The 12,143-nt window shown below is 44.8% G+C and overlaps 1 long non-coding RNA gene across 2 annotated transcripts in view; it reads right to left on the bottom strand.

Annotated features, from left to right (window-relative positions):
- Nucleotides 1–7,823: 7,823 nt before the first annotated feature.
- LOC123383944 overlaps nucleotides 7,824–12,143 on the bottom strand; it is a 49,628-nt gene continuing 45,308 nt past the window's right edge. The window contains exons 4-5 of one of the 2 annotated variants that reach the window (XR_006594392.1): nucleotides 9,170–9,250; nucleotides 7,824–8,633 (exon numbers count right to left, since the gene is read on the bottom strand). This is a non-coding gene — a long non-coding RNA (uncharacterized LOC123383944). Of the gene's footprint in view, nucleotides 8,634–9,169; nucleotides 9,251–9,322; nucleotides 11,800–12,143 lie in introns of those variants that run through there. The other variant, XR_006594396.1, reaches the window with a different exon arrangement.

Below are 12,143 nucleotides of genomic sequence, written 5' to 3'. Positions count from 1 at the left end.
GGAGTAGCACTCTGGTCCCAAGTATAACAGGCACTTTGCCCCAAGGAGGCTCAAAGAAGACTTCAGAGATGGTCTTCTCACTGTCCCCAAGCCCTCCTGTTACAGTGTTAGAGACATAAACAAATCCACACTTTTTAGTGGCTCATAGTCTACCAATAGACACAAACCTTTAAACCTTGCCCTACGGTAAAATGATGGCAGTGACCCAAGTAAGAACCATATGCGTTGCCCAGAATGAGGACAAATAACTCTTCCTGGGGAATAAGGAAAGCTTCCTGGGGGAGGTGAATGTTTGAGTTTGGTTGGGGAAGATGAGTGAAAGCCACGATGCCAGAGAAAAGGGATACAGAATGGCTTTGGGGTAATTAGGGAAGGTAGAGAACATGAAGAGAAAACATGCTGGACACAGCTTTTTGAAAAAAGAATCTCTAGTGAAGAAAGTGCCCCCACCTCATTGTCCAGAGATATTAGCCAAACCTACTTGATTGTTGACTTGAGGGTCATAGATTGCAAAGGTCTCTGCTTGCTATGGGAAATGAATGCAGAGAGAAATAAGGCATTAATTCAACCTTCCTTGTAGAGTCCTTTTCAAAGAGCAGACTACTCAAGATACCACCAAAGGCACACTGGATCACAGGGAGACCAACGCGATATGCCCTCACTTGATAATGGACAAGATTATCTTGGCTATAGATCAAATTTATGATGAGGCTGAGTTGTATTTTTATGCTGTGAATGTATGCTTAAGAGTACATTGGGCCCTTCTGGAAACCTGCCCATTATTGTATAGAGAACTTGAAGCATCATTTTACCAGTTGAAATGACTCTAGCTTTATTGCTGTTACTTTGCTTTTATGAGATACTGTGATCATATCTATCCTTCATTTACCACTAAGCCCTTGGTCAGCAAAGAAACCACCTCACCTCCAGGAAGCCACTGAAAAACTGCATTCCTTGTCAATGATGATAAAACAAACAGCTGACATTTATTGAGAATTCAATGTGCCATGCCTTGTGCTATTTTATACACATGATCTCATTTAATCTTAGACGTATAAAGTTGTAGTTTTCACCATTTTACTCACGAGGAAACAAGCACAGAGTCGATAGGAAATTGTCCTAGATCACATAGCTAGGAAATAATACATTACTATCATTCATTCATTCATTCATTCATTCTGTTACATAAATACACTCAGAATTTCTAAATGACATCAAAACATACAAAGTTCTATGTAACTTGAACTTCCCCCTCGGGAATTTGTGGTACAGCAGGTGAAATGAAACAACACAGACAACCTAGGAGGAAGAGTGAGGTGCCTGGCAAGTGATAGGAGCGTTCTGTTCTTGTAAAGAAGTGAGGAATCACTCCTGTGAAAGCAAGTAACAACTGTGCTGCGTTGTGAAGAAGGCTGAAATTTTAAGAATAAAATGTGAGAAAGTTTTTCTAGGCGGAAACACTTCTTAAGTTGAGATTTCCCAAAACAGGAGTAATTAAACCAGCAACATCCAGTATAGCATGCATCATTTTCTCATTCTTTTGTTAGCAAAATGTTAATGCATTTTATTTACTTGTTCACAAATTTAACTGTAAGCAGAATTCACAGGATGGTTCTTCTCAGACACGACACCTGATGGGGATAGCCCAGGAGGAGCAGCACACAGTTGTCCAGGGCTAAATTCAGGTTTCAGGAGTTATCAGCAGATTCTATTAGAAGTCTATCCCTGTGACTTAATTATGGTCATTAACACGACTAACTAGAGAGAAACCCATCTCCTTTTAAATAGGAAGGCCCTGCTTGCGTCAGATGGAAGTGGGGTGTGCCAACTTGCAAGTCTGACCCTGCCTTTGGAAGGTCATCAGGAATATCCAGGTATAACACATGAAAGATCTGGTTCTAGGAGAGTCAAATACACAATATTCCAGGCCCATCCATAGTCGGCACACTGAGGACCACGTAGTTGCGTTTCAACGGTCTTGGTCACATTTGTGATTTGACTGGGAGACCAGCTGTTCTCTCTGCAACCACAGAGCCTGGAAAGGGGGAGGAGTCTCTGCCTTCCTTCCACCTTCAACCAAAAACCAAATTCTTCCCACCATTTTGATGCTTGAAGCAGAAGAGAAGAAGACATGGAAATAACTAGGGGGTAAGAGGAGCGAGGGCGGAAGAAATGAAAGCAGAGCTCCTCACTGCTGTGGTTTTGAGGGTCAAGAGACATGGGGAGGCCTTAGGAGGGTACCTGGCTGTTCCTAGGAGGCCCTGACTCAACCCTGTACATCAACACCAGTAAAGCACTCTTCACACTCTTTACTTCAAAGTGGGATGGAGAATTTGCATCTCTACAGTGCCTTTTGGTGGCCACGGAGGGCAGGTATTTTAAAACGCCGATCATTGGGTCACCTGAGCGGCTCGATCCGTTAAGCAACCAACTCTTGATTTCAGCTCAGGCCATGATCTCACGGTTTGTGGGTTCGATCCCCACATCTGGCTCCACGCTGAAGATGCGGAGCCTGCTTGGGATTCTGTCTCCCTCTCTCTCTACCCCTCCCCTACTCACTCTCTCTCTCTCCCTCTCTCAAAATAAATAAATATAAAAAACATTAAAACACTGATCACAAATTAGCACGATCAGGCATTGAAAAGGCATCATAATGTGTGCACGATCACATAGTTTACAAAAATCAGATCTGTGACATTTTCAATTAGGTCGATAGAGGTCACGAAATTTTCAAAACAAAATTCATTTTCATTTGCTCTCTTTGGAGAGTTATAATGTCTACCTCTGGAATCAGGAGTGGAGTAGAGGGCTGGGAGCATGCAGCTGAGCCCAGGGGTCATCAGAACAAATGAAGCAACGAGATGAGGCATCTGGAATGCACAGGCAAACGAGTCCCATGGTCCCACACACGGATTTCACTCCTGAATGAGGGCCACTTGCGCAAAGCCTGTCACAGAGTTCCCTCGGACCATCAGAGTTCATCCAGCCTTTCCCCAGCTAAGCACAATCAATTTCGGAATGGGAGTATTTGATTTTCCTATCACAAATAGAGGGTCCTCAAAGCAACCATCCTGCCTGTCTGGATTTTTGTCTGCTCATTTAATGACACTGTCTAAAATTCCTGCAGCGGAAACATAGCACTGTAGTTAAGGCCGTTCTGCTGAATTGCAAATGTCTTCCATTGCATTTGGCAGCTTCCTCCCCTACCACATATCTTTAGCAAGGCACCATAAATCAGCATGTTCTAAACGGCTGAACCAGAAATAACCGAAGAGGATGTTTGGACCAAATGGAGAGGGAGACCAGGAGGAAAGATTTAAACAAGAAGGAAAAATGCATGATGAAGGAACAAAGAGATATGAATTAAGCAGAAGCTGTTTTTACAATGTGGAATAAAATATCTTTGCAAAAGGCTCGAGGAAGTCATGACTGATACCGTTTTTTTTGTTCTTCCCCCTCTGTCCCGTCCAAATTACTACTTTCAGGGTCACTGTAGCATTAGCCTAATCAGAGCCAGTGATAAAACCAACGTCTAGTGTAGAAAGACCTGACCACATTCTAGAGAGACAGTACCTGACCCCATTACTGGCTTCTGGAGAATTCCAAACGCCCTCTGAAACATGACAGGTGGAAAAATATCTACAGGGGACAGAAGGAGGAGCTTTTACTTCCAGCCACTTCTAACCTTTTGCTTTTCATCTTTATGACTGGAAAAAAAAAAACGTTTTTAAATAATCTAGTAGGTTAAAAGAGAAAATATATGTATGGTTCACTGGAAAAGTTACCCTTTCATTTACTGAGTATCAACTACGTGCCAGGCACCATGCTAAAAGCTTTATAATAATTCTATTTTTAATCCTCAGAACAACCCAGTGTGATAGCTTTGATTTGATCTATGAGAGAACAGAGATTCGGTGGGATTTTGTAAGCTGTCCAATGGCATACAGCTAGTTAACGGCTGGGTCAAGTTTCAGACCCAGATCTGTCTGATTCCAAAGACCAGGCTCTTAATCACTACACTGTACTTCCTCCCCACCGCTTGGTTCGAAGTCGTTCTCAGCCGCAAGCAACAGAATCCAGTCTCTTACTTGAATCTGGAAAGAGATTTCTTAAAGGATGCCAGGCAGAGTCTCTGGAAGAGGCAGAGACCCAGGCTTGACTGCCACACAGCCAGGAATAATGCAGCCAGGAGCGATGCCAAACTGCTCTGTGGCATTCTTCCGGCAGAAACACCGCTGCTGCTCTGACCCGTGACTGGCGCAGATTATGCCCAGGACTGGACATCAGATTCTCCACTGAAACTGCCCCAGAAGAGCCAGAGGCCTCTGCCGCCATGCTTGCCAAGAGATCAGTCTCCCTGTGTCGCCTGCCATTGCTGATTTTCCATTCAGATCTTCTGTGAGTGCTTCTAATTAGGGGACTTTGAATCACGTGTCCACCCGTAGGTAGAAAGGGAGGCTGCGAGATGTATCCTAGGGACATTTTTCTTGGGAAGGTGAGACTCACGATATGGAAACTATGAAAATAAGGAGAGAGTGAGCGAAAAGATTTAGGTCCACTAAAAAGGGCATTAAATAAGCAGTTACTGAGAGCCTACTACGTGCAGAACAGCACACTAGACTCAAGGCTTTCAAGTATGAAGAAACATGGTCTGAGATCTGGTCCCTGGAGGAATGGAATCTGAATGGATAATGTGACCAATCACCCAAGGCAGCCACCCCATGGAAAAGCCAGATAAGCAGAGCTGTGTGTGATTCCTATAAGCTGGGGCTTTAAGATGTAATGGATGAAAAGATCTCTCCAGAGGGTTTTCACTTGAAAGGCACAGATGTCATCCACAAAGAGAGAAGAGAAATGGATAGAGATGCTGGCCCTCTTCTCCATGCTAGCTTCCATGTGTGTGGGGCAGGGAAGAATGACCACACCCCCTCTACACAGGAGGGGGATCTAGGATCTAAATTTAGCCAGACAATAGAGGGTCCAAGAGTGAAGGAACTTCACTGTAGTATTTAAGGGATCACTAAGCAGACCCGTGAGGGGAGAAGGCGGCCCCCGACAAAGCACAGAGCATGGTGATCATGCAAGCGTGGAAGAGGATAAAGGTCCAAAGCGTCTTGCATTTTGGATAGTGGCCTATGGACGGCAGGTTGTAAGGTTGTGCCAGGCAGGGCTAGGAATTCCAAACAACAGTACCCACTCTAGCTTGTTTAAATAGCCAGAACTTGTGAATGACATTAGTTTGCTCACCAAACCTCTGGGAGGGCCAACGGGTCAGGTTAGAGGTTATGCAGCCGGGAACCACACCCAGACTCCAACCTGGGACAATTTCAGCAAAGACCCTCTGCTGCTGCCGCTAAGAGACCAACTCACAGCCCCCTCAAAGCTTACAGTTCTTTCCCCAGAGCCAGCCCGCCATTCTTTCCAGGAACAGATCCCACGAGCACGAGCTTGCTCACATGCTCTGATCCAGGAGCAGCTCTCTGTGGGTGCCTCTTCACAAGCCTGTGCCCTCAACTGCCAGGTGGGGGGAATGAGTTCTGCCTTCTCCCTTTGGGAAGCAGACAAATATCATAATATCGTTCAAGGATGTGGGAGGCCACGTTCGTAACAAATGTCCATGGCAAAGGCACAGTGCGAGCTGGCCTCTTGTATCAGCTTAGGGCACAGTAACGCTGGACTTGGCTTTGCATCTTCTGACCAGGAGGCAGTATCCCCTACAGCCACAGACGCAAGTCTGGGGCAAGGGCCCCAGACTCCAAGTGGGGTGCTTCTGGACACCTACACCTTGAGGAAAACTAAGAATCTGTACGCAGTTACTCATTCTGAAATGTGACTGACAAAAAATGCTTGGATGCTACCTTCCCAGGGATTCTGCTCTCTGATAGAAAACAGTACTTTAAGTAAAAAGGACAATAGGCCAATTGGCTGCTTTTTTGGTAAGCAGGCAGCCAACGGGACAAATATTTTCGAGTTGGCAAGAAGGGAGGCTGTGGCAAACACTTCCATCAGGCAAAAGACATTGGATTGTGTATCCAGTATCCGTTCTCTCATTGTTTTGCAATTTGGGTGGGATTGCAGTTTGGGTGGGAGAAGACGGCAATGTACTTTTTAAAAATTGTCACCACTACGGGCGCCTGGGTGGCTCAGCCAGTTGAGCATCTGACCCTGGATTTCGGCTCAGATCGTGATCCCAGGGTTGTGAGGTCAAGTTCTGTGTCAGGCTCTGTGCCAAGCATGGAGCTTACTTGGGATTCTCTCTCTCCCTCTCGTGTGTGTGTGTGTGTGTGTGTGTGTGTGTGTGTGTGTGTGTCTCTGTCCCTCTTCTGCTCACACTCTCTCAAAATAAATATTTTTTAAATGAGCAAAAGACCTGAAAAGACATTTTTCCAAAGAAGATACTCAAATGTCCAACAGGTACATGAAAAGGTGTTCCATACCACTAATCACACCTCATACCTGTTAGAAGGACTATTATTAAAAAGATAATAAATAACAAATACTGGCAGGGATACAGAAAAAGGAACCCTTGTGCACTATTGAGGGGAATGTAAATCAGTCCAACCACTATGGAAAACAGTATGGAGGTTCCTCAAAAATCAAAAATGAAACTACCATATAATCCAGCGATTCCACTTCTGGGTATATATCCAAAAGAAATGAAACCACTATGCCAAAGAGATATCTGCATCCCCACGTTTATGTAGCCAAGACATGGAAACAACTGAAGTATCCATCAACTGATGAATGAATAAAGAAAAAGTGAATCTATATAAACAGAATACTATTGAGCCATAAAAAAGAAAGTCTGCTCTCTGCCACAGCAGGGATGGACCTCAAGGGCATGATGCTAAGTGAAATGAGTGAGAGAAAGAAATACTGCAGGATTTCACTTACATGTGAAACCTTAAAAACAAAAACAATAGAAACTCATAGAATCAGATGTCAGATTTGTGGTTACCAAGGCAGGAGGATTAGGGGTGGGGGAATTGGATGAAGGTGATCCAAAGGTACAAACTTCCAGTTACAAGATAAATAAGTACTGGGGGGGAGGGGGCGCCTGGGTGGCTCAGTCGGTTGGGTGTCCAACTTCAGCTCAGGTCACGATCTCACGGTTTGTGGTTTCGAGCCCCGCATTGGTCTCTGGGCTGACAGCTCAGAGCCTGGAGCCTGCTTTGGATTCTGTGTCTCCCCCTCTCTCTCTGCCCCTTCCCCACTTGCACTCTCCCTCTCTGTCTCTGTCTCTCTCTGTCTTTCAAAAATAAATGTAAAAAAAAATTTTTAAGATAAATAAGTACTGGGAACAGAATATACAACATCATGAACATAATTAGTATTGCTGTGTGGCATACCTGAAAGTTGCTAAGGGTGTAAAGTCTCATTACTAGGGAAAAAAAATTTTGTAACCATAGGAGATGGATATTAGCTAAACTAATGGGGTAATCATTTATAACACACATATTAATTATTATGCAGTACACCTTAAACATGCCGGGCTGTTTGTTGATTATGTCTCAATAAACCTGGAAGGGGGCAAAAAGGACAACAATCAATTATAAAATAGTCACTCAGCCTGGGATGGTCATGTGACCCAGTTTGGGCTAATGAGATACAAACAGAAGTCTACTGGATAGGATTTCTGGAGAAGTTACTATTTTATTGATGAAAAGGGTTAGACTCAATCGGCCCATTACTTTTTTTTTAAGTAGATTTTTTTTAAGTGTATTTATTTTGAGGCAGAGAGAGCGCGCAAGTAGGGGAGTAGGGGAGGGGCAGACAGAGAGGGAGAGGGAGAGAGAATCCCAAGCAGATTCCACGCTGTCAGCACAGAGCCCCGTGCGAGGCTCAGTCCCACAAACTGTGCGATCATGACCTGAGGCGAAACCAAGAGTCGGACGCATAACCAACTGACCCACCCGATTTTATTTTTAGAGCCATTTTAGGTACACAGCATGTTGAGCACCAAGTCCAGAGTTCCTGTATACCAGCTGCCCTCACGCATGAACGCTTGCCCCAGAGTGGTACATTTGTTCCAACTGATGAACCTCATGAAACCATCGTTCGCATCTGAAGTCTAGTTTGCAGTAGGCTCATTCCTGCCAGTGTATATACTCTATGGATCTTGGCAAATGTATGATGACATGTATTCACCACCAGAGCTTCACACAGAAGTTTCACTGCCCTAAAATTCCTGTGTCCTTTCTATTCGTCCTTCTCTCCCCGACATCCCCTAGCAACCACTGACTTCGCTGTCTCCGCAGTTTTGCCTCTTCCAGAATGTCAGGTATCGGAATCACACAGTACACACAGCCTTCTCAGATTGGCATCTTTCACTTGGCAACGTGGGTTGAAAGTCCCTCCGTGTCTTTTCGCGGCTTTGTAGCTCACTTCTTTTGAGCACTGAACAATATTCCTTCACCTGGATGTGCCAATTTGTTTATCCATTCACCTGCTGCAGGGCATACTGGTTGCTTCCAGTGGCAATTATGAATAAAGCTGCCGGAAAAATCTGGGTGCAGGTTTTTTTTTATGAATAGCAGTTTTTAACTAACTTGGGTAGATAGCGAGAAGCAAAAACCCTGGCTCATGACCCATCGCTTTTGGACTCTGCCAGTTGCCCTTCTTCCCGTCTGCACCTGGGGAGCAATATCGAGAGGAAGGGAGGTCAGCCTGCCACACTCCAAGTACAGGCGGTCCATACTAAAGAAGGAGCTGGAAGCTAGACGGGACCTAGGCCCACAGTAGCTTTGTCGAGGAGCTACATCGGCCCTGGGCTGTCCACGCCGTACGTTTCGTTGTGTGAAAAGATAGATCCCGTTTGGTTATGCTGCTGTGTCAGCCGAGCTCAGCCCTAACCAGACAGACGCCTTCCCAGTGTTTCTGAAATCACCTGGAATCGGCAGCTTATGGACAACAGGCTTGGTTCCTAAAATATTGTCAGCCTGGAAACAACTATGCAGTTTCCTTCCCCCACCGGATTTAAATTCCATCTGAATCTTGAATCTTTTACCTTTGTTTAAAATAGATTTTTCTCCTTCTCGGAGTGAATCTCAAGGAACAGAAGTACGTTCGCCAGTGTTAGTGGCAGGGAGAGAGGAGGAAGGCTAGACCCTTTTCCCTCTTCATTAAATACCCAGTTGGGAATGTGAAAACACCATCTGCAATTCAGTACCTGCTGGGCAGAAGATGTGCATTCTGAGCAGAGAATCCATTTGCTTTTATGAGAGGGGTTTTTTCTTCTCCTGTGAAAGTCCTATTATAAAAACAATTAGTCTCGTTAAAGGATTCTGTTCTGCAAAAGAACTAATTCTCTGCACAGCTGCTCATCCTTAGAAATGGCCTAGCCCAAGTACCAGAGGGAGGGTGATCCTGATCCTGCTGTAGAATCCACTTCTGGAGCCAGAAGCAGCTTAGCCAAGCAGGAGTCTGCCTCGGGCTGGAGGCCAGGCAAGGCCTCTAACCCCTCGGGGCTGCTTTGTGGTCAAGGGGCCACAGCGGCTAAATCTAAGGGGAGAAAAAAGGCTTGAGGCCCACTAGATCATGTTAGGGAGCAATTCCTTAAGACCTTGACACTTTACCGTGTTCAGCAGCTCTTGATTTAAATGGGCCCTTTTTAGTATCTACTGTTGTGTTGAGAGGAGACGTACAATTTGATTGTGGATCTTCAATTTATGAAATATAGTCCTAAGACAGATTATTTTTCGAATGTACCATCATTCGTTACCAAACTCTACTCTTCTGCGGGGTAAGGACATTTTAGTCCTATTAACAGCTTTCAATCACTTTCTATTATTAACATAGTTTCATTTTGGTTACTCAGCCCTGTCCATTTTTAAATCACAGATTCATATTTGACTTACATTCTTCCCCGCCACCACATGCTACGTTCCTGGGCCCAGGGACTTGGAGTCAGTGATGCGCTGCTGGACGTTAGACACCCTAACACCCATCTCAACTTGGAAGAAAGGGGAGAAGCACTGACCTCTAGCTTTTGCTGTTCTTGTGGTATAAATAGTCCCACCAGGCAGATTTGAAGCTGCCAAGGTGATGTCCCTGAACTTGGAGTTGTTGCAAGCTGAGCAACACTTTGTGGAGTTAACAGAGGGATTTGTGTGGCCTGAATTCCCATCCCCTTTCCTGGGCCTGTTCTCCAGGTATTGGACTAGGAAAGAGGGTAAGAAGGCCAAAAGACAATTCCATCCGTAGCAATTGCATGGTGGTGGAACTGAGGTCACTCTCCACCTTTTATTGGTCATTATCACCGATCTGATTTGTGGTCCCCAAGCTTTGCTGGCAGAAGACACATCCCCAGGCATCTCCCTCCTACTATTGACAGTGGCGTGACCCTGTGGCCTGGCTGTCCCTAGCTGGTGACTTCACACCATCGGGTGAGCCGTTTCGCCCCACTCCGCAGCCTGGCAAACCTACAGACCCCAGTTTTGTCTGGCCCCCTGGGTCAGAGCACCCGGGCAGGTTATGTCTTCTATGTGTCTAGAATAGGGACCTCAGGGGTAACAGTGGCTCCCCCCAAGCCTCTTCCTTCTGTTCGCATAGACCAGACTTAATCAGCAAACACCATGGAAAAACAGATACCCAGGCAGAAGACAAGGGGATACCCTCTCCCATCACCTTCCCCACCTGCTCCAACCACACTCGACACACCCAGAAAAAGTGACCTCTCACTCCCTTCCTCCAACCTTTTTTTATCTTGAGGGTTGTTGGGGGTGGTTCTTAGCAAGCCCAGTGGGGGAGCTGACTTGCCTGATAGTGGGTGGCTTTCAAGACTTAGAACATGAAGTACTTAGTGCTTTTTTCCTTGTGGGTTGTAGCCACAATTTTGGAATAACAAACCATGCAACAGATTATGATTAATGTCACTTGTAACACTCTTACAGCACACAAAAGGCTTTCATGTGCACTATCCCATTTGATCCTTACAGTCAGTGGTCTTTAAACTGGGGTACATGTATCACTGGGGTCTCCAAACATTTTCCAAGAGGCACACTGAGCACGGATGGTTTTAAGAGAATCAATTTTCAGCTCTCAACTTTCTCTGCCCTCTTCCCTCTGCTGATAACTGATCTATCAACCTTTGGTGGAGGTCTTAGGAGGGTCTCCTTTCCACCTGCCTTTCTCCCGAATGCCTCGCACCCACCTGGAACTTTGAATCTGATTTTTATTATAGATCACCTGGTGGATTTTAGCACAGACCTCAGAAGGGTCCAAAGAACCACCTGAACTTGCAGTTATAAAATGCCTTCCATTTCCGTCAACTTCTTTTCGTGAGCTAAGCTACTCAAAACCAAAATCCACAACATAAAAATCAGAATGCAGTTGAAGCTAAACTCTATCCCATTCCAGAAATAAATAATACTCTTCTGTTATATGTGTTCTAAGAGCATTAAGAAATACATTGCCAATAAAATCAAATTTATTTGTTTTATCTCATTATCAAAATTTGTACTATAGGTTGTTTTGGTAAGTTGTGTTCTGGCCAATAAATCATAACAATTCAAAAGAAATGTTTGCAACCAGCCTTATGTCACAGGAAATAAATTTTTTACGTTTCACCTTACAGTCATATTTTTGCTTCAGGAAAGTACGTGAGGCTCTCGGAGCAAACATTCAACTGCCTGCCCTACAGTCATGGCGGCTCCCCTTATGCATCAGAAATAGAGTTTCTCTTCCAAAATAGATTCTCACTTTCCCAGGCAACTTGCCACTAAGCATTGGCATATGATTCAGTCTGGCCAAAGAGGTCTGAGCAAGTCTGCCAGGGGGTTCTAGGAAAGATTTTCCTCCCTGGTAAAAAAAAAAAAAAAAATTAGAGCCCCTTTCCCTTCTTACATTCAGATAGGTTGGCGAATACGAAGCTTCTCTCATTGCAGCCATCTTGTAACTATCAGAAAAAAGGCAAGAGAACAAAAGCAAAGGCAAGCCAGAGTCCAGCCATCAGGAAACACCTTCCTCTAGATTCCCTGTTAGGAGACAAGACCAAAACCTGATTTTTTTTTAATTTTTAAAAATTCTGTTACATTATTTTTGGTCAGGAATTCTATTTTCAGCCCGAACAAATACTGACGGAGTATGTATCCCATGCTAAGGATTCGGGACTTCAGGTGTCTGGGAGCTGGCACAAGATTTGA

This window comes from Felis catus, chromosome A1, assembly GCF_018350175.1.
Source record: "Felis catus isolate Fca126 chromosome A1, F.catus_Fca126_mat1.0, whole genome shotgun sequence".
In the NCBI taxonomy this organism is placed as follows: Eukaryota; Metazoa; Chordata; class Mammalia; order Carnivora; family Felidae; genus Felis; species Felis catus.
The sequence above is the reverse complement of the archived record's forward strand: the minus strand, read 5'-3'. Positions and strand labels throughout refer to the sequence as shown.